Genomic DNA, 21,061 nt, shown 5'->3' on the forward strand with positions numbered 1-21,061 from the left:
CCCCCCCCCACTCAAAGGGTTTAGGCAGTAGAGGTATTCGCCCCCCCTCCCCCAATCGGCAAACAGGGAACGACATAATATAAAGGTCGGTTAAAATATTAATAACAAGTTTTAATCATATAGATATATTTAATTGTTTCTGTTAGCAAGCTGTGATTTCTACAAATAAATTGGACCGCCCCCCCACTCGAAAGTGTATGGGTAGGGGGGGCGGGATTGATACCATCGCCCCCTCCCGACCCCACCAAATCGGCCATCATACTAGAGGGGGGGGGGAAATAATCTAAAAATAGGTTGAAATATAAATAATTAGTATATATTATTAACACAAGTAATAAATTCGTATACAAATTGTGTGAATTCTATATACTAAAATTCGTCTGCCGGGGGGGGGGGGGTCGGCCGAGTGGGGGGGGGGGGTCGATCGCCCCTACCGCCCCCCCCCCCCCCTGGATCCGCCAGTGCGCGTAGGACGTAATTTTCTTTTTTGAAGTAACGTCTGTAATATATAAGATAAGATATTTATATATCAGAATTACAGAGAGAAAGAGGAGAGACTTCTAGATCTATATAATGAGCATTCCAGTGTTGTATTTTATTAGGCCAATAACGAGATCTGGACTACTGCTTTTATTGAATTACCCACAGAAAAGGGGACACAACACAGCGACTGGGATATTCAATAGTTTTCTTTGCTCTACTACCACACGGCTGTTTCGTTGACGAAGTGGAAGCTGACGAATGAAAACGCAGCTGGTTATGTGTATGTGTGCGCTACCAGACAAACGAAGACACGGTTTTAGAGAGGTTAGTTGGAAAATTCTTGAAATAGACCCAAGTGTGTGCAGTGGAGTCTAAACCTATGTGTTTTAAATGGCTACACATTTACTTTCAGTTGAATTTCACAACGGAAAAGTATAATTTCTAAGGTAGGCCTAATTGGATTTCTTTAATTTTAGATTCTAGATCTAGATCTAGATATCTACTAGAATCTTCATAGTAATCATACTCATAATGATTGTATTCAAATTATAGATCTAGATCTAGATTCTATGTATTTATTTAGTAGATTAGATATACATCTAGATCTAGAGTAGTTTATGCTATTCTGACACTGATAGGCCCAAATTTGAAAGTTTGACTTTGATAGCGCATTATTTTACAATGGTTCGACATAGAAAAGAAAATGAAGTATCAAAATCTTCTTTAGTTAAAGCAGAATAAGGATGACTACTTATAATTGTACCCCTAACCTATATTTGTCATTATATTTAAGGTCAAAGAGGCAGTGTGTTTTCATTTAATTCGGACACATTTGACCCACATTATTTGATTCCGGACACCATAATTTATTTCTGACAGTCTCTATATTTAGCCTAGGCACCAATAAACTTAGATTTTAATTCTATATTAACATTAACTAAACTTTAAGATCCCCAGGCATAGCCCCTCTCATGAAATCATTTAGATGTTTTTAAACTATGCATAAATACGAACACAAAAAATAAAAATATGAACACACTTATTCTACCAAAATTGGGTCACTGGGATAGTGACTTCTATACCAACTTTTAGACTTATTTTATGTTTGCATGATTAGATGTGTGTTGAATGTTTGTGTTTTTTTGTTTATTAATTTAATAAATTTGTAATACAGATTATCTTTTGTAGTATAGTACAGGTTAGGATAGCCATTCTTGCCTAAATAGCTGAATCCTCAATATTTTCTCTATATAAATCTAGATCTATCTAGTAGGTCTAGATCTAAGCATTTAACTTCATTCAATGTACCAAGCTCACTCCAAACATTTGCCCATTTAATCTCTATTAAAAAAACAACAACAAACGAACAAATATAATATAAGATCATTAACATTGATGTCCAAAACTGGCTGTCCGAAATAAATTTTGGTAAGAAAATCGTAATTTAATTCGGACACCCTATTAATTTTTTTAATGGAATCAGACAACTTGGCTTATGAATCAAATACATCAGCTCCAAAGACAGAGTAAATATTGCCGGGCTCATTAGTATAGACTTAGCCAATCAAAAAATATAGTCTTAACCCTAGGAAGAGGTAAAGTCATCCGGGTAACAGAAAAAAACAACAACCTAACAAATTTGAAATTCGTTTTTCTTACATAAAAAGACAGCTAAGTTGAAGGAAATTGGGTCAGAATCATTGGGAAAATGGACAAGCACATTATACAGCGCGCTAGTTTTATAATAAATATTAAAATAATTATTTAATGACCACAAAAACAGCGAATGTCCGAATTCATGTAATGTCCGAATTAAATAAACTACTAGATAATAGATAGATATAGATCTAAGGCGATTGCTACTTAAGACACTTAAGTACTTTTAAAAATAAGTAATACTAGAGATCTAGGTCTATATAGAATAGATCTAGATCTATATCTAAACTTCTAAAGCTAGACTAGATTTGACTATAATCTAGATCTAGATTAATAATTATAAAGAATAGATCAAACTAGAATATAGATCTTATTTATAATGCCTGCTAGATCTATATTCTAGACATAATGATTATAGATCTTGATTTATGAATAGTAGGCCTATTAACCTATTTAACCCCTTTTCAAATAATGAAGCTCTAAATTACATATCTAGATCTAGATATCTACTATATATTATCTAGATTTAGATCTAGATTTAGAATCTCATTTAAATCTATGTTATAGAAATAATCTATATATATATAGGTCTAGGCCTTTATATTAGATCTAGATCTCACTATAAGCCTATTTATTTTTGAAGACTTTTTATATGCACATGGTCTTCTCAATGCAGCCTAATTAGATCTAGATCTACCTCTAGACTATGAATATGTCTATGTAATATATATGTGAATATGGAGGTGCAGTGGCAGAGTGGTAAAGCGCTTGATTTCTGAAACAGGGTTCCCAGGTTCGAATCCTGGTAAAGACTGTTTTTTTTTTTAAATTTTGGGATCTTTAGGCGCCTATTAGTCCACCCAGTTTTGGAAAAGTAAAGGGGTGTTTGTCATTGTGCTGGCCACATGACACCCTCGTAAACCACGGGCCAAAGAAACACATCTGCCCTATAGATTGCAAGGTCTGAAAGGGGAATTATATGTCAATATGGATCTAGATCAAGCTATAGGTAATCAGCTAGATCTTGATCTAAAATCTGTATGGATTAAATCTACAGCTTTCACCCATCCTTTAGCTTTTATCATTTTGAGTTTTCAATTATTTTTTCAGTAAGTATATTTTTAGGTCTAGATTGTAGTTCACGATCTGATATGGAATAGTCTCTATGAAGAAAGATAGATCTATATGTTATAGACAGTTCATAATATTATCTACTGACTCACTGATCATGATGAAATCTCTGGGACAACCAATGAATTTGCATAACATTTTCTAAATAGGTTCCATTTACCACTTAGGAGCTGACTAAGAAACTTTTTTTTTCATTGACAATCTAACCACAAACAAAAATAATAAAAAAATCCCTACTCTTGTATTATTATTGTCTATATGTCTCTATAGGCCTATTACACACAAAATGGCCACTGAAGGCTACCTAGGACAAAATTGTACAAATGCTTCTTCTTTCCTAATGCTATTGGATGGCTGCCTGGTCGTGAGGTTTGCGCGCTGGACTGTCGTTCGGATTTATCGATGGTCTAGGGTTCAAATCCTGTCCGCTCCCATCCCCCGTCGTCCTGCGGGAGGTTTGGACTAGGAAGTAAACTATCTTCAACTCTGAAGGGACATCCGAAACATGTAAAACATTTTATTAGAGCATGGAATGGGTTGTTGAGTCAGCCAGGAAAACCAACGACTTGGCAGAGTTTACGTCATTGATTAACATGCATGACTAGATTGACACAGGGACACGCCGTAGGACGTAATCATCTTCTCTTTTGAAGCAACTCTGTAACTTATAAGATAGTTGACTGAAGCCTAAATCTAAATATAATGGTTAAAAAGCACAAAATGTTACTTGCTTCCATTAGGATCATTTGGAATGATATCATCTCTAATTCTTCTGTTCATTAGCAGTTGTGATGTGAAAGGACAATACGCTTTTTGGATTATTCATGTAGATTAATCATAGCGAGATAAGGATCTTCCCCATGATTGTAACCTTTCTTAAATATCTGCTTGACAATACGTACCTAACTTTGATCATTTGATTGAGGCTATCTAGGACTTGATGTCGTTATTGCGAAATCCCATTCATTAGTGAATAGTCTGTATTTGTAACAGTTGAATGGCCGGCATATTGTTGCTCACAGCTTCTTCTGGCATGCCATGTCTAGCAAAACGGAATTTTGGTGCCCAGATAACATATTTCTCTTTTTTGGTTCTCGTCTGCTTTCAGATTAGTTCGATAAAATGAACTAACTTAGTTCGATAAAATGAACTAACAGCAAGTACTCCCCACTCAAACAAATCCATTGGGACTTTTCCCCAAGCTCGAACTCTACTGCATGCATTTTTTTTTCTTTAACAATATTCCTTTTGAAAGCTGATCAGCATCTCATTATTGTCGAAAAATATATTTGGATATTCTAGCTAAAACACACTCATTCTAGCTTTCGACTTGGTTTTCTCGAGAACAAATTGACTTATCAAGAATTTCAATTTCCTTTGTTATTATAGAAGTTGCTTCAGTTTTTCGTTGAATTTCAACTATTTTCTGATCACTTCATGGAAGCTGTGCGCTATGATTTCACAAAACCATCTCATCAAGATAACTCTATTGGTCTTCACCACTGATGTGATAAATTATCAGCTATTTGCATTTTGAGACCTGTTTCTATGTAACATTACAGACGTGCCTGAACAATTGCGTCTCGAAAGTCTCTCAAATTTCAGTATCGCCCTGGACTTCATCCTTCTTTTTCATTTGACCTTCGCTCTTTGGAGTTTGAAATTTGCCCCACAGAAGCCATGAGAAAAAAAGTTTGCAACTCAGAATGAAGTTACCCTTGTGGCTTAAGGTTCTCCTCCAGACACTTAAACTAGCTAAGGTGTGGAGCGAGGACATTTCTTCTTATTGGGTTTATCACTAGTAAATTTGATAATAATTGTGCTTGTTTTCAATGACCAGTAATTATATTTTGCAACGTAAACTTACTGAATATGTTGTTGACATGTCGTACTGCTGAAAGGTTTAGAGGTTAGCTTGTTAAGAGAAAACAGGCATACCAAAAGTATGGTAGGCTTATGTAAACGGAGTATAATATAGAAACTTTGATACTCAGACCAACTGCCTCGCATTGAAAAACCTTATAGCTAAATTAAAAAAAAAATTAGTTGGCAAAGGTGAAATTCAGTTTAAAGTCCTTGACATTGTTTAGTTTTACGTGAAAATCTCCAATAAGTGAAGCATGTTTAATGGCATAAAAAGGTCCTTCTTTTTTTAAAGGACTTAATAATTCTTTGGTGCGCAACTTGCCGTATGTCCTTGATGGAGCGCAAACATCTTTGGTGAAAGAGTTTATAGACAAACCGAAAGAGGCGGCAGCGTATGCCAATTCGTTGACCGCGTTCTGGAGATCATCGACATAGAGAAGCTCTGTTATGACCATCTCCTTTGTTTTTGTATGGGATATGAGCAAGTACACAGCCCTGCTTCATGCCATTTTCTACGGGGAAGTGATCAGACAGGTCACCATTGTTTCTGATCTAGCCTTTTGTCCCACTTGAAATTGCTTGAGAATGGATAGGAACGTAGGTGGGCATCCGAACCTGGCCAAAATCCTCCAGCTGTGACCTACATATTTTGCCACATCAAGGGCAGGCATAACTATTGTCCGCAGGTGGTCGATTTAGATTTTCTTTTCGCCATCTGCGTTTGTCCTCGGCGGATTTTCTTTTGGTCTCAAATGTGTGTCCTGCGGCCTTCGTGAGTGACCTCCAGCTATCTCGTTCTGAAGCCGCATGCAACCAGGTGTTCTCTATGTCAGCCAAGGAAAGTTGACGCCTAAGCTGGTCTTTGAAGCGTTTCTGTGGGGCGCCTCTGTTACGTCGACCACCTTTTAACTCACCAAAAAAGACTGCCTTTGGCACACGTTCGTCTCCCATACGAGATACGTGCCCTACCCAGCGTAACTGTCGGACCATAAGAAGTCCCTCTATACTGCCCATACCGGCGTTCGCAAGGACATCGCTGTTTGTAGTGCGGTCTTGTCCATGATAGAGCGCAAGCATCTTTGGTGGAAGCGCTCAAGAAGTCTTAATTATTTTCTGTATAGTGTCCATGTCTCAGAGCCATATAGAAGGGTTGAGAGAACCATCGCCTGGTGGACATTGATTTTTGTAGGCATGCAGAGCGATTTTTTCCACCAAACTCTCGCCTGAAGGCGTCCAATATCGCTACTGGCCCTGGCCAGATGGTTATCAACTTCCCTCGAAAGTGAGGCGTCATTTGACACTATACTACCTAGATATGTGAAGTGGTCTACCACGTTAAGGGGCTGTCCGTTTACGGTGATCCTTGGGGCTGAGTATATATATATATATATATATATATATATATATATATATATGACTAGTTTAATTTAAATTTAAATTATAGTTTGGGTAGCGGGTTAACAAATGGATATGTAAATATTAAAATTGTATAGTAGGATGGAGTATTTACATCAGATCGCTTATTTAAGTGTGAATAAGTGTTTCTATTTACACACCATATCTTATCTTAAAGATTTTTTTTTATTAGCGGATCTGGAATTAATTTAGGAAAGGGGGAGGTTAAAAGTTTTATTTTTTTAGTTATCGTTACATAAACGCCTACTCCTGTACTAACAGCTCACTATCCATCCTTTTAAAAATGCTGGTCAAAATAAGTGAAATAAAGTAAGGTGGAGGCATGAGCCGATACTGAAGTGTGATTGACAATCGAGGCACATGTAAGATCTTCATGTTCAGAGAAATCTCTTGTAGTTGGCCTGTTTTGTTCAGTAGAATGCCTCACGTGAACATTACAACGCTCTATGGAAATTCAACCGTTCTAAATCTCGCAAAACGGGTAGAATTGATTTGGTGGATACATATTAAAATTTCTATTTATAAGAACCCTTTGAATAATGTTTTTACCTAATAAGTATTTAAATATCTATTTACAGGTTACATTGCAAATACAACCGATTTTTTCCATAAAAAAAAGACACATTCAATCTGTCATAAAAATGCGGTCCGCAGCTTAGGAAAAGCTGATTTAGATCAAGGTGAATTTAAGGTTAACATAGATTAAAACTGTGTTGTAGGCCTAAAATTAAAGAAAGCTAAGAATGAGAAAAGGTTGTTGAAAGGCGGCGACTAGGAAAAAAGTATAACTCATCTTATTTGTTCTACTTATTCCTAAATAAAGAAGGTAAAATTTAGCATTATTTTATATTTAGTGCCAATTTTTTAACAGAACACAGAACAAAAGAGTATAAGAAGCTTTTTTTATAACTACTAAATTATCGCCGCCCCATGCCATTCTGCTATATCAGCATTTCTTTTGAGTACATAGGGAGAAGGTAGGCTAACACTGGTACCCCTATTTCCTTGTTTTAGTTACTGAAGGTGGGCTAACACCGGTACCTCCTTTCCATTTATTTTAGTTACCCTGAAGGTGGACTAACACCGGTACCTCTGTTCCATTTATTTTATTGACACTGAATGTGTCCACCGTTGCCTTGTTTTAGTTACTGAAGGTGGGCTAAGACCGTAACCTCTGTTCCCTTGTTTTAGCTTTGAAAGTGGGCTAAGACCGGTACCTCTGTTCCCTTATTTAGCTTTGAAAGTGGGCTAAGACCGTAACCTCTGTTCCCTTGTTTTAGCTTTGAAAGTGGGCTAAGACCGGTACCTCTGTTCCCTTATTTAGCTTTGAAAGTGGGCTAAGACCGTAACCTCTGTTCCCTTGTTTTAGCTTTGAAAGTGGGCTAAGACCGGTACTTCTATTCGCTTGTTTTAGCTTTGATTGTGGGCTAACACCGGTATCTCTGTTCCCTTGTTTTAGTTACTGTTTTAGTTACCTCTGTTCAGTGTAGTACGTGTACATTACCAATGACTGAGAGTACAAAGACTGAGGTAATAAGTCTATGGCAATACAATGTAGATTTAGATCTTTCCGTATAGAAAAACATTGACCAGACAGAGCTGTGATCAATCCTTGGTTAGGAGAATTGATTCGGTCTGCCTACTACACATTTCATCCTCCCTGTTCCTGACTACCTCTCTCTCTCCCATATACTGTGTCATTTCTCTACTTACCACAAAGTATGAATGTTCCAAGGGAACACACGAAGGCAACCTTTATTGATTGACTTTTCCCCCAATCTGATTATTAAGGGCTTTAATGGGCATTCAGTATAAATGTGATCTCGATCGAGTGTATTGGTGTATGTGTTTCAATGAAAGTGTACATTCTCGCTTCTGTTTGTTTGTATAAATAAATAAATTTAGATAAATAGATAGATACGTGAAAAAACACTCATTCATTCTTTCATCCATCACTATAACTCTGGAAACACAAAAAGGGCGAAATTTTGTACACAGGTTCCCTTTACCTTTTCAGTACTTAGTAAGACTGACTGAATGATCAGGAGATCTCATCAACTGTCGTAAGGGTCCGTAGAAATTTCGTACACAGGTTCCTTTTACCTCCTGTGCACTTCTTATAAACCGGTTTTGACAGATTTCGAAATTCACCATCGCTATTCGCGAAAAACCGCAAGCTTTCTATCAAAACTTTCTTTTATATTCGGTATTTCTCCAAACGGCCGCAGTCGATAGTAAAGCAAAAAAAAAACAAAAACAAAAAAAAAAAACCCCACAAATTTCGCACTTTTAAATCGATTTATTTCTTTTTCCCTAAATCTACTTATTTTTAGTAAAGCCTTACATCATTTTCCACTTCCTTTTAGACGCGTCTAAAGTCTAAATGCAAAAAGACAAAACCAATACTAATAGCATTAAAAGTGTTTTTCTTTTTCGAGAGAGAAAGAGAGACACAGCAATGTCACATCTATACATTCAAATGGATCAAATAAACGATTACAATTAATTTAAAACCCTATTGATATTATATTTAGAGGACACAAAACCAAAATAAATGTACAAAGGGTACCGGGAATGGACCATTTAATCGGGGCCTTTAGAAAACGCATTTTTTTCCTCTTAGCTGAAACTGATGGTGTAAAGAAATGTTTGCTCACCTTATTATTAAAGGATGCAGAAAAAAAGTTAAAAATAACTAAAAGTGCTATATATAGAATTAAAAATCTCGTAGGAGAGCGGTGCAGGGTTGATCAATCAAAGGATGTTGAACAAAAAGTTGTTTTTTTTTTGGTCATTGTAATAAAAAAGGGCCGAAAAGTGTGAATGCGCGCGTGTATGGGGGATGGGTGAGGGGGTAGTTACGTTTGAAAAGATTATATTATAAAATATTGAATTTAAAAGCCGAAGAAAAGTCTTAAGGATTGGTAAGTAGGACTAACTTTTTTTGTTTGACGAGGGGGTGGGGGATGTAGGAGACGTATAAGAGTTATCAGAATTCGTGGAGCCAAAATCATGTGTAGGTTTGGGTGTTGTGGGGAGGGTCGTTCCAAATCAAATTTTAAAAAATGTCAGAGAAATTACCATAAGCAGGATGAAAAAAAAAAGGGGGACGGGTTCCAGAGGGAGAGAGAAGGAAAGAGGAGCGGGCCGTTTAATTTTATTGTAACAGATACATGGGCTAAAAAGTTAGTTAAGGGGATCGTTCAAATGTGGCCTGTTAATTGACAATAAAAAAAAGAACGAAAAGAAGGGGATGTTCAGGCCATAATAAACAATAAAAATCATGAAAACAAATCAACGGGCGTAGCCGGTGTGTAATGGTATTATAATTTAAGAACAGAAATAAAAAGATGGATAGAAAAATTGATAAACATATAGATTGACAGTTAGTGCTCAGTTATTTTAGTGGAATAATTCATGAATGTGTATGTGTCTCATTGTGAGAGTAGAGTAAATTAAACATATAGAGAAGTGAAAATAAACCAATTATGTTTAAGGAATGATATGTACAGTGAAAATTAAAAAGAGAAACTAGAAAAGAAAAAAAAAAAAAGCTGATGCAGAGAATTAGAACTCCAAAAGAAAGAATGAGCCATAACTAGATATTAAATAAAACAGAGATTGTTGTCTAGCTCGTAAGTGAAAAACATCGAAAAAAAAATACGAGAGAGAGAGAGATTACAAGTCAACCAGGCACTCTTAAGTTTTAAAGGACGTCACTTAAAGCAATTCATTTATCTAGGTCACAACTGTGTCAGCTGGTAGATCAGCTACTCTTAGATTATAATACTTGTGTTGTTTGTGTGTAAAGGCCTACATTCTCCTTACGGTAAGTTCCGGAGTGTAAACACATATATGCTCTAATTCTCTTCATCATTAAGGTATAAAAAAAAAGAATTTTTAAACTGAACCTTCTGCGGTTGATGATTTCATCAGAAGGTGTTTTCAATTAATTAGTCTACAAGAAATATTCAGTAGTTTTGCTTATTAAGGTTTTATAATGTGAACTATGTTGATTAATTATTCTTGTTAACAATTTTGAGTTGAATATTTGTACCGAAATAGAATAACAACGTTTGATCGTAAACCATGACAGACGTGAAAGAGATATTGTTACAGATGAACCATACATTTATAATCAGGATTTATTTGAAATTTAGCAATTACCTACGTACTCGTTGCCCTGTTATTCTTTGCACATGACACTAGCCACTAGACTATCGTATTTCATCCGCGGAGACTCATTGAACATTGTGGCTAATAGGACAGATGATGTTATGACTCAAGGGGCGTATCAGAATATATATATATACTTTAATAATAAAGAAAATAAGTAAAATATATGGGACCTCTCTTATAGAACTGACAATACCATTCACTATTTCTAGGACTTGCAAAATCACATATGATTTAATATTGGAGATTATTATTTATTATGACACTAATTTGCATATGGGAGTATTTTTGAAACTTTACTCTTAGATTTGATTAAATTTTTCACATCTCGCTGACACTTGTGTTCATGGGCGTAGCCAGGATTTTTTTCTTGGGGGGGGGGGGGGATTTGGGGGGATTTCCCCCCCCCCCCCCCCCGGCGAAAATTTTTTTTTATGTATTTATGTGTGTGTGTGTGTGTACATAATATTTATTGCATTCTGATCCTTCATTCTATCGGAAGACGTTTATTGTGCCCTAAAATAGGTTCTTCCTGGAGTTAGTGGAAAAATTGTAGATTCCCTGCCATTGTTAGCAAGGGGGTCTGGGGGAGCGCTAGGAGCTCCCCCATCGCGGGGTGGAGCCCCGCCGCCAAGCACTATTTCTGGTATTGAAAGCCAACAAAATGCATATTCTGAGGTATCTACAGTGCATTTTCCTGCTATTAACAAGTTTATTTTCAAAAACCTAATGTGCTATTCTTACTGACTTAGACCCTCCCGCGCCGTTCGGCGAATTAGCCGTCAAGCTGTTTCCGTAAAAATCTGTCACTGGTAATGTCTAAAGCCTCTTCCCACCTGCTCTGAGGACCTCCATTAAAGTGTGGCGCCTAGTTGTACTCTTTTTATGCGTAATTCATTTTGTCGGTGAACTTGTCCCGCAAACCTCATGCGACGCTCTGTCACAACCTTACTAAGAGGTTGCCTCCCACTTCGGCATAGGATTTCCTTGATTTAGACCCGATCTCTATAACTGACTCCTAAAATCTGTCTTAGCCATGTTTGTTGAGACACATTTAGTGTTTTTCAATTTCGGCAGATGACTATTCACTTCACTTTATTAATGGAGCCCCGCCACTGGTAGAAATGTGTAACCTCTCTTGAATACGCTCTTTGAATTAAGTGACTGTAGTTTGCTTTAGATTTTATATCGAAAAGGGAAGGTTTATCGTCAAAATCATCTGTTGGGGTTTTAAACTAAAAAACTCTGGAGTTGTTTTTTTTTTAAATTCAAAACCCCATTTAGCTACGGTAATAGAACTTAATAACTGTAGTTTGCTTTAGAATAATATTGAAGATAGAGGTTTTCCACCTCAAAACACTCTGTAGGGGAATTTTAAACTCAAAACCATCTGGAGGGGTTTTAAAGTTTTAAAAAAGCCATCTGTATTAAACTCAAAAACCCCAATAGGATTGGCTACGCTCAAATAATTTTAGTGTGTACTTTGCTTTTTTTTATATTGAAGAGGTATTTTTTTAGCATCAAACCCCTCTGAAGGGGGGTTTAAACTCAAAACCCCTTTTAGCAACGCTCATAGCATTTTGAGTGCGTAATTTGCTTTTTTTCTTAAACTGAAGATGTATTTTTTAGCTTCAAACCCCGCTGGAGGGGGTTTAAACTGAAAACCCCTTTGACTACACTCATAACATTTTGAGTGTATAATTTGCTTTCTTTTTATTATTAAAGAGGTATTTTTTACCTTCAAACCCCGCTGAAGGGGGTTTAAACTTAAACTCAAAACTGAGTCAAAACCCATTTAGCTACGCTCATAACATTTTGAGTGCGTAATTAGCTTTTTTTATATTGAAAAGGTATTTTTTAGCTTCAAACCCTACTGAAGATAGAGGGGGGGGGAGGTAAACTCAAAACCCCTTTGGCTACGCTCATAGAATTTTGAGTGTATAATTTGCTCTTTTTTTGATATTGAAGAGGGGGTTTATCGTAAATTTTGGAAGGGGTTTTAAAATCAAAATCTTCCTTAACTGTGCTCTTGGAATTTTGGGATTGTCGTTTGCATTTTTGTTTGACCCCCCCCCCCCCCCCTGTTAGAGGGTTTAAACTCAAAACCCCCGGTAGGGGGTTTTAAACTCAAAACCGCCTTGGTTGTGCTGGGACAAGTGATGTTTTAGTATTAAAATCTCACCTAAAATAAACAAAATCAAAGCAAAAAATCAGTCACTAAATTCCGATCCTCCCCCCTGCGGGGGAGGGGGGATTTCATTTCGGGGGGTCAACCCCCCCCCCCATGCTACGCCCATGCTTGTGCTTATAATATGTAAACATCTAATTACGGCCTCTGTGCTTTTATTAGCAGCGCTTTTGACATTTGTCACGATGGTTCAAGTTTGAGCACTGCTTTCCGTCCCTCTTGAGATAGGGTCAAAATGTAGAAAAGTATCAAATTCGTATTACTATTTGTCGAATATCTAGAAGAATATGTTACAGTTCTCACTAGCAATCGGTAAAAATAACATCATTGAACAAACAATAATTTGTCATGGGTGGCTCGAGCATTAAAGAAGGTACAACAAGCGGTGCCTACCCAGCCTTAACCTATCAAGAGTTAGTAAGCTGAAAAGAGGAATTTAAAAATCACTTCGGTATTTTGTAATAATCTTAATTCTAGATCTATGTCAGTTTTATTTGGTATTATTATTATTTTTTATTCGTTTATTTCTACCGTGTTTAGATTTAGATCTACGTCCTTACAAGGACAAACAATAGGTCAAAGTAAACAAAAAAAAAATGAATTCGTGAAAAAAATAAAAGGAAGTAGCCTACCATTTACAAAAAAAAAAAACAACAAGGTTACAAAAGACAGTTTGTGTGGAAAAAAACGTATTGGGACGAAGCTGGGGAAAATAACCGCTTCCGATTTGGTCATGTAATTGTCTTTGTTGTTCTAGGCACACGGTAAGTAATAGCTGTTTAAATAGTCGTCCACCCCGTAGAAGCATTCGTTTTTAAGTCAGTGAATGAATGAGTTGGGTTTGGATTTTATTTATAAAGATGTAAGTAAATATACATTTCATCCTATACTTAAATTCTTGGTATAAAGATCCAGTTAAAAGACTAGATCTACTCTAGACTTTAATTCGCATAGTATCGTCCTTTTGGCTTTCATTAGCAACGAAAATAAAAAGGCAAATGTGATAATTGTTTAGAAATGTATTACACTTTAAATTATTTATCAAACAAGCTGATACGTCATTTTTTTAAACTTTAAATCACTCTATTTAACTTGTATCAATCACTTTTACATTATAATTGTACACCTTTTACAAAGCTTATATCGACTCTCTGTCTCTGTGAAAAGTGTACACATTATTTGTCCCACACTTTTTTTCCAGATCCAGCTGAAATTTTGGACAGTTATATCTTTTACCTGACAACACAAGAAGCAAAAAAAAACAACACAATTATTTATTAACTATTACTAATTAATTATTTTGTTTGATATTGAACAAGGGAAAGAATTTGTACTTGATTGATGTGGTGGGGAATTAGTCACCTTTATATTTTGCTCAGAGAAATGTTTGCCGCTTTAAAGTTTGAAACTAACAATAGATAACTATAAAATTTACTATTTTCATAAGCACTTCGCTGGCACAGTGGTTAGTATATTGTCTTGAGAAGGCTTGAAGAGGCTTGAGCCCTCGGGTTGAAATTCAGGACCTTTTTTATAAATGTATTTTAAAACATTCACTAGATACCATCTTTTTTCTGCCCCACCCCTTTCCCAACTGGCTCAGTCAAGTGATAGGATCATAGTGTATACTGAAGGTTAAAAGCATGAAATTGCGTTAAAAAATAAGCAATTAATCGCACAGATTTATTATTGTTAGTCTAGATCTATTTCAAATATGACTGACCCAAACTAATTGATACAACTACATTTGATATAAGCTTTGTTTATTTTAAAAATACTAGTCGACCGGCGGCGTAGCATACGCCTCTATTTTGCAGGGCCATTACCTTAGGCCACTGCAACCTATGCGACCGCAGTGGGCCACGCACTTTTATAGGACCTGCGCTAGTTTTAGATGTATAAATTAAACCATTTTATTACTTATAACAGATTTCCCGCGGCCTCCTGTCGATTTAACAGGAGGTCCTGGAAATATTCTGAAATTGCAAAATATATGAAAAAGTCATGGAAATCTCCGGAAATTAGTAAAAATCTTTTGAAAACTCATACAAATCTCATGAAATATATACACAAAAATTGTCATTTTGGGGTGGCATTCAATATGGAAAACGCCAAACCTACGCGCGATAAATAAACGGCATTATGCATTGTGTAATCTGGTGAAAGAAGTTTCTCGCGCTTCAAACTAATGAAGAATTACTTGAGGTCAACAATTCTCAAAGATAGATTAAAACATTTGGTAATTCTTGCTATTGAGCGTGATCTATGTAGGAAACAGAATTATTATGATATACTGACTTTGCTACACGCAAGGCTCGTAAAGTAGTTCTGTACGTAGTAAAGAGTGAATAAAATGCATAGACGAATTTATTTTCTAATACAAACCCATTAAATTTCACTTATTATCCGCTTCCCTAACCAAACTTGGCCCCGCGAAATCCGTTACGCATAGTGCCCCTCAATAGTTAAGTCCGGCCCTGCTATTTAGTGACGGGTGAATATACATAGTAGGTTACTTGTTCTCTTTCCATGACTTCTTGGTCACAATGGTTAAGTCCGGCGCTGCTATTTAATGTTTGTAAAATGTTTGTTTGTAAAATGTTTTATATGTTTCGGATGTTCCTTCAGAGTTGAAGGACGAAGGGGGATGGGAGCGGGCAGGGTTTGATAAATCCAAACGACAGTCCAGCGCGCAAACCGCACGACCAGGCAGCCATCCGTAGTGACCGGTGAATACTTGTTCTTCCCCCCTCTTGTTTTTTCATGGGGTGACTATCCGCAGAAATAAGAGAGTGATCTTTCCTTTAATTCTTCTTCTCGTCCAAACTCTTGAGCGACGAAGAGAATTATATATATAGATAGATTATGCCGTTCACCTCTTTCTGTGGTCTTACCGTAGCCAATATGCATTTATACCTACACTCAAAAGCGCAGCAAAGGTTGGGCAAAATGAACGATGGATGGACTGGCTGCAGGGGCTGAGAATAGACTTGAGAAGTAGACGGAGTTAAGAATAAGTTCAGTCGCAGGAATGCGTAAGGATCAAAAATAGAAAAAGGGGGCAAGAACAAGAAGGCTAACATGAATCCAGATCCAATAACAGGAACAGGAATTACTGGAAAACAGGAACTATATCAGAAATTAGAATCAGTCGGTGTCTCTAGCCGCAATCTCGGGCATTGCCGCCAATCAGAGAATCACAAAAGTTCAAATACAACTATGGCAAGTCAATGAGATCAGATCAATACTAGAGGAATGATCATAACACAGCAGGGGAGATAAACATGAACAATGGATAGTGGTCAGTGACCACGACGTCATTGTTTACATTCTGTCGAGGGTCATGAACAAAAGAATGAAACTTCCGTTCAAGAGCGCAACTCTTGTCTAAACAAAATGGACAAGGGGAAATGATTGATTATTATTTTCTAAGGGCAGTGTCAATGCGTTAGAAAGATCGTCAAGGCGATCAGTCGAGATAAAAGAAATCTTTAATATAAAGCAGAAAGTAATGGATATGTATGTATGTGCCGAATAGAAATCAAAACCGTTTGACCAATCTTGATAAAACTTGGCATAAATGCTCCTTGGATACCAACTATATAAGTAACATACCGGTTTGTAAAGTAGCCCTAAAACAAACTAAAGACCATCACAACTGAGGTGCCCAACTCTAAGAAAGTATTACTATTTCATGGATATAAGTCATATAGTCATATAGCCATGTTTACATGAGACAAGACCGAATGGTCACGCTTGCGCAGAACAGAAAATCTCTCGAAGCCTAGATCTGAATCTAATTCTAAGATGATAGGTCTACTCTTCGCAAATATAGTTTTACTAGTCGACCGGCATACACTGCTATTTTGCAGGGCCGGCCTTAGGCAACTGCAACCTATGCGACCGCAGTAGGACCCGCACTTTCATAGGATCCGCAGTTTCATAGGACCCGCGCAAATTCAAGGTGTATAAATTATTAAATTAAACCATTTTATAACTTAAAACAGATTTCTCGCGACCTCCTTTCGATTTACCAGGAGCTCCTGGAAATCTCCCGAAATTGCAAAATATACGAGAAATTCCATAAAATATATGGAAATATATAGACAAAAGTTGTCATTTTGGGGTGTCACTCAATATGGAAAACACAAATCCAACACTAGATAAATAAAAACGGCCTTATGCAAAATCGTAATTGTGTAATCTGGTGAAAGAAGCTTCTCGCGCCTCATTATTTATTTTCTAATACAAACCCATTAAATTTCACTTATTATCCGCTTCCCTAACCAAACTTGGCCCCGCGAAATCCGTTACGCATAGTGCCCCTCAATAGTTAAGTCCGGCCCTGCTATTTAGTGACGGGTGAATATACATAGTAGATTACTTGTTCTCTTTCCATGACGCGCAAGGCTAGTAAAATAATTCTGCATGTAGTAAAGAATGAATAAAATACATAGAGGAATTTATTTTCTAATACAAACTCTTAAATTTCACTTATTGTCGCTTCCCTACCCAAACTTGGCCCCGCGAAATCCGTTTCGCATAGGGCCCCACAATGGTTACGTCCGGCCCTGCTACGCAGCTTTAGCGAACAGCGAACGAATGTATTAAAAATGCTTTAGAAAAACAAATTTGAGTGTTAATTTGATTAAAATAAGAAATGAATGGAATATAATTAGTATGTTTATGTGTTAAAGCATAAAACTATCTTTGCGAAAAGAAGTTTTATCATCTTAAAGTTCAATAAGAGATTTAGACCTAGGCCTAGGAATAGACTCAGTAGAGAGATGTGTTAATGTGTAACCATTTGGTAATGTCTAATGAAAGAAAGTGCATCGGTATATCTAAATTCGCAAATATAAATAACGAATTAATGTAAAAATGCTTTTGAAACACTAACTTGAAGGTTAATTTTATTTAATAAAAAAATCTATAAACTATATTTTGTATTTTCATGTGTCAAAAACAAATAAACTATAAGTGCAAAGTTTAGTTCTTAAAATTAGATCTAGATCTAAATCCTTTCGATCTTTTCTCATGTCAACATTGTAAACATGGCCTAGATCCATAAAATACTATAGCTGTAATAGAGTTGGTCTTTTTTTTTTTTTTGAGGGTGTTAAGTTTGTTTTAGGGCCACAATACATACACTATGGTCTAAGTTGGTACCCAAGGAACATTTCTGCCAGGTTTTATCAAGCTTGGTCAAGCGGTTTTTATTTCTATACGTGACATACATACATACATACATACATACATACATACATACGCCAAACATTCTGCTTTATATAATAGATATATAGATACTTTAATACCTATACATACAAAATATAGTCCATTCATTTCATATTATTGTAACCCGTTCCTCCCTGACTAAACATTTTTTCCATGTGCGAAGTAATGTGATTTTTTGTTTATGCTGTTGAGCGTAAATGACATGAGCTAGTTTGTAAATGTGTTAAGAAACTTTAGTCTCGTGGACAGTCTATAAAAGACAATTTGAGGCGGCTGCTAAAGTCTAAAGTGAACAACTGGAGTCCGAACGATGAAAAGCAATTGAATTAATGTTAGCATTACGAGGAAAGGTCTCTGCATTGCTACAGATAGTTAACGACCAGCAAGATTACGAGGCCATTGTTAAAACAAAGGAATTGCAATTTGGGGACGAACACATGAAGGAGGTTTATAGAGTGCAATTGAAGATCGGCAGCAAATACCAGGAGATACACTATAGGAATAGGTGGCAGATATCGGACGAATGACACGCCTGGCTTGCCTTACCTTGATCCAGGAGATCTTAGGCGTTCTCATAACGGACGCGTTTATTGATAGAGTTCCTGACCCCAAATTGAAGAAGGCTATCAGATTAAGTGGAAAAAGAGAGGCAAGCGATGCAATGATATACACCATATCTTTTGTTGCAGCTAAAGACACATCAACAAGGACCCATTCAGTCGGGGGCTTCATGTATAGGAGGAGGTCCTCACGCATATCAGACAAGTAGTGGAAACTATAGATAACCGACGGTCTCAGAAAATGCCTATACCACATGGACCGGTTGTTCACTACTGGAATTGCAATGCTCCTGGCCACATTCAGGGAAGTAGTACTCGAGGATATGCAGGCCGACCAAGAGAGAGAGAGATGGATTAGATAGTCACCAGGCCAACATCCAATATCAGAACCAGGAAAACTAGATTCTGCCGCTCTCGTGGGCAAATGTTGCTGGAGTTTGGGGACATCGTGCCAGACAATGAAAATGGGCTCGGACGGACTGATTTGGTGTTTCAGGAAGAGGTTGTGCACCTGGATCGGTTGCTCCGGTATTTTGAGGAGAAGAGTTTGTTCGAGACGAACAGAAATAGGGAGGGGGAGTGTTCTAACCCTATCCCGGACTAACCATTTTTTCCACGTGCAAAGTAGGGTGATTTTTGTTTATGCTGTTGGGCGTAATTGACCTGAGCTAGTTTGTAAATGTGCTACGAAACGTTTTTTATGATTTTGGATTTCTCGACTGAGGAATGAGTATTGTTTTCTTTAATTTGTGTTAATAAATCGGGATATGTAAATTTGATTGAAGATTGTGACATTATTTCTTTTTACCGGGATATTGATTGATCATAGTTGGATTGTGCTTCTACAATCAGAGAGATACCAGCGATCTGAGAATCGGTGAGTTATTTTCTTTAGTTCAATTCCACGTTTTAACAATATTTTAATCAAATTAATTTTCAAATTTGTGTTTGTATAGCATTTTTTACATACATTCGTTCGCTATAGCTGCGGCTTAGGCTAATAGCTCCATTCATGATATCGCGCGCGCTTCTTACATGAGACATTACCCAAAGGTCACGCATGCACGGAACAGAAAGCTTTTCTGTTGAATGTAGTCAACACGAGTTCAAGGTGTTTAAGTCATCAACTAGGCAACTATGGCTAACATTAATATTTTGTTTAATTGTTTGTAATGCACTATATCAGTGATACGCAAATTAAGACCAGCGGGCTGCGGGTAATATCTGGTTTATAAAATATAATGTACAAATATATACAAGATTGCATTAAAAGTCAATTAAGCAATGTAGAAATAATAATGTTAACACATTATTTTCATTAGCTGAAAGGCGAAACTAATTATAGTGAAAGGATCGTGGAATTTGAAAGCAAATCCCAAGACGTCAAGAACTTGGAACCAGTTTTCAATACCCCCAGCTCACCATTTAATGCAGAAGCCTATTCAGCTTCTGATGACAAACCTCCTAGCAAATTATGACCTGAAAGAGAAGATCCAGTCAATTTTTTCGCGGAGCTTCATGGGGGCCAGAAGCTGTATATCCATTATCCACACTTTAAAAACTTTAACATTATTTGGAACCACATTCATAAAGCTTTTGAAAAGTGTTAGAACAGGTCGATGCTGATTGACTGTATAATACAGAGGTCACAGGAAAAACAACAACTAGTAAGCTAGTTTGACGTTTCTGGAACATTATGCACAAGAGTAAACAGTTATATACCTCATAAGTACTACTGAACATTTGTGATGTGATGAAATGCCATAGTATGTTAAGATGTAAACAGAGAATAGCAAAATCAAAAAAAAAAAATGATTCGTAAAATTAGTTCAAGAAATTGCTAACTCTTGTTGTAATTCCCAAATTGGGGGTGCAAAAATAAAATCTATATTTATGCGGCCCACCAATCCCCAATTTCTTTTTAATGCGGCCCTCGGTAGAAAAAGGTTGCCCTCCCCTGGCTTAAAGTAAAGTTCCCATTTAAAACATTGCGATCTATAGGGCAGACTAGGTTAAGGTCATCCGTTTCTTTGGCCAACTTCATGTGATCAGCACAACGACCAACTCAAGTCAGGTACCAATTAGAGTATGATGGACTCAGGGGCGACATAAAAATCTCGAATCTCGAAACTCAAAATCCCAGTCTTGACGGAGCTCGAACGCTGGACCCCAGGTTCTGAAGCCAAGCGCTTAACCACTCAACCACCGCGTCCCCATATTCTAGTATATGAGAAGTTGAATGGAACGGACCGCTTTAAAAAGCGCCCTCTCAAACATAATCTCACCTGTTAATTCCATATCACTTTTCGCTCCGTCCCGCCCTCCCCGCCCTTTAAAAACTTGAATTTTA

The 21,061-nt window shown here is 36.9% G+C and overlaps 1 protein-coding gene across 5 annotated transcripts in view; it reads left to right on the top strand.

Annotated features, from left to right (window-relative positions):
* The first annotated feature begins 718 nt into the window (after window positions 1-718).
* Window positions 719-21,061, top strand: part of LOC106061498 (beta-1,3-galactosyl-O-glycosyl-glycoprotein beta-1,6-N-acetylglucosaminyltransferase-like) — a 106,391-nt gene continuing 86,048 nt past the window's right edge. For 2 of the 5 annotated variants that reach the window (XM_056005396.1, XM_056005395.1), the window contains exon 1: window positions 719-929. The gene's annotated coding sequence lies outside the window, so the exon portion shown is untranslated. Of the gene's footprint in view, window positions 930-7,261; window positions 7,379-8,037; window positions 10,382-17,888; window positions 19,589-21,061 lie in introns of those variants that run through there. The other 3 variants (XM_056005400.1, XM_056005397.1, XM_056005399.1) reach the window with 3 other exon arrangements.

Source organism: Biomphalaria glabrata, chromosome 12 (assembly GCF_947242115.1).
Source record: "Biomphalaria glabrata chromosome 12, xgBioGlab47.1, whole genome shotgun sequence".
In the NCBI taxonomy this organism is placed as follows: Eukaryota; Metazoa; Mollusca; class Gastropoda; family Planorbidae; genus Biomphalaria; species Biomphalaria glabrata.